Below are 2,370 nucleotides of genomic sequence, written 5' to 3'. Positions count from 1 at the left end.
GAGCTACTCCAGTCTAGGCCTCAGATTTGGGCCTTGTGAGGCCTTCAAGCCTCTGACGCAGTTAGAAATTCAGAGCTTGTGGCGCAGATAGAAATAGTATTAAGGTGTGACGGGGACCACTGGGCTGTCTGGGTGTGAATTAGTATACATTTATAGTGTAAGGCTCAAGCCACTTTAAGGAAAAGGTAAACTGTGTTAGACTACCAATCAGAGTGCCTTTGGTTCTGTAAACTATGTAGAAGTTTATATAAACTACCATCTTATCTCGAATAAACGGAACATTTGATTAACCACATTGGTTCAGATCTGCGTTTGTCTTGTCCAGTTTCCTGTTTTCCTGAGATTTCTGGCTTTTGGTGTGCACTGGGGGCTGTGCTCCGTCCTACAGGGGCTGTTGGTAGCAGCACCTGGAGCAACTGGTGGCAACACTTGGTGCGTGTCAGATGTTGTTGATCCTTCCCGGAATGATTCTTTCATGGAAGGGATTAGCAGCAGCACAGAAACACCAACAGCTACTCAACTTCACAGGACAAAGAGAATCTACCGAAACACTGTCATGTTTCCTTGTGCTTTTGCATCTTTCTTGCATTCGAAAAGAAAAAGAATTGGCCCAAGCCCTGCTATTCAAATCTCCAGCTGCTGTGTGTCTTCCTGTGGCAGCTCACGTGCAAACACAACTGGCTGCCTGCTCAGCTCGGCACTGGACGGCCACAAACAGGGAGGGCCCTGGTGAACATCTCTTTGGTCTGGTGGGGCAGCGAGGGCACAGGAGACAAAGACTGCTCCTCCCGAGTTCATGGGGCAACAGAGAGATTTTATTTCCCACGCCCCCCCTTACACAGGGCATTTGAAAGACCAGGCCTGGAAGCTCTCATTGGTTTGAGCTCCACGCCCCTTCAGGTTCTGGCCCGTGAGGTGCCTGCAGTTTTGGGAGATATTTGATTGGTCAAGACCCCTGTCAATCATGGTAACATCTCACTCTTCTTTTCTTTATAAAATTCTGTGTATTGTTCTCTGTCACCCATCTGCAAGGGCCCTTTGCAAACATGGTGACAGAGGACAGCGTGCATCCAATTTACACTGGAGCTGCAGCATTCCCCTCCAGGAACTGTCAGGGGAGAACTCAGGCCACAGGCATAATGCTTCTCGGTTAGAAATTGAACTTATCTCTAAAAGCAGAAAGCTATTTAACCCTGAGCCCATTTAGCCCTCAGAGAAAAACCCAATTTTAAAAAACAACCTTTAAGCACTTGATCCCTTGGAGAAAAACCAAACTCCCAGAAAACAGTCTGTAAACAGAAAAACTGTTTGTAAACATGAGAAATAATTTGTAAACACATCAAGTCCTTCTATGAACTGTCCATGAGGCAGGTGATCATTTGTAATGCTGTCTGTGGTTTCCAGTGTCCATATTTTAGGCAGCTGTATTGTACTGTTGTAGGATTTATTGTAAAACATGAGAACAGACTCAGAGGGGAGGAGGGTGTACCCTCAATCCAACCCCTTTCCCCTTTTTTCTTTGTATAATAAATAATAATAGGAACAGAACATGTATTTTGAATACTATTAACTTATGCAAAGTTAACTTATATCTTGAAGCAATGCAAGAATAATTGCTAGAATATTAAGAAAATACATGTTAATACACATACTAGGACTTCTTTATGATAATGATTTACTAAAATATGAATATCGATCCAATATCGATATCCAACTGAGACGGACAAAAACTCTCTAAGAGGTTAAAGTTAGAAAGTGTATGTTTATTGAGACAGCCGGGCAGTACCTGGGATAATTCCCTAATGCACACTGCAAAAATCACAGGTGTTACTAAGCTTTTTTATTGACAGAAGTCTTGAATACACAAAATATGAATGCATATTCATATCCCTGTCACTTCCTCTGCTCCGCTTCATATGCTAATTGGCAGAAAGGCTATTAAGCATGTGTAGTTCTGTTCCCTGAAATGAGTCAGGGGTCCATTTTGGGGAGGGGTCTCCAAAATGAAGAAGTAAAATAAGTCTTCCTCGTTCTGACCTTTCTGCCTTTCCCATGCACACGTGACAAATGAATCCTTGCCGTTTTCCTGTGCTTAATGGATTCCTAAAGTATGGGAAGTCTGCAACTGCTTTTGTGTCCCTGAAATCTGTTTGTCACATTCTGTTTCTCATGATAAGCACAGCTACCCAAACATAAAGCTGACAAGCAATGAGTTAATAGATCCTGGATATCTTATCTAAGATCCAGCTACTGTTAACTATGAACAAAGCCTATTTATCTACTTCCACTAAGTCAGCAACATCTAATTTAACTATCATCTTAACTTCCTAAAATTCTTAATTCTTCCAAATAAATGTCTCACTGGGAATG

Source organism: Taeniopygia guttata, chromosome 29, assembly GCF_048771995.1.
Source record: "Taeniopygia guttata chromosome 29, bTaeGut7.mat, whole genome shotgun sequence".
NCBI lineage: Eukaryota > Metazoa > Chordata > Aves > Passeriformes > Estrildidae > Taeniopygia > Taeniopygia guttata.
The sequence above is the reverse complement of the archived record's forward strand: the minus strand, read 5'-3'. Positions refer to the sequence as shown.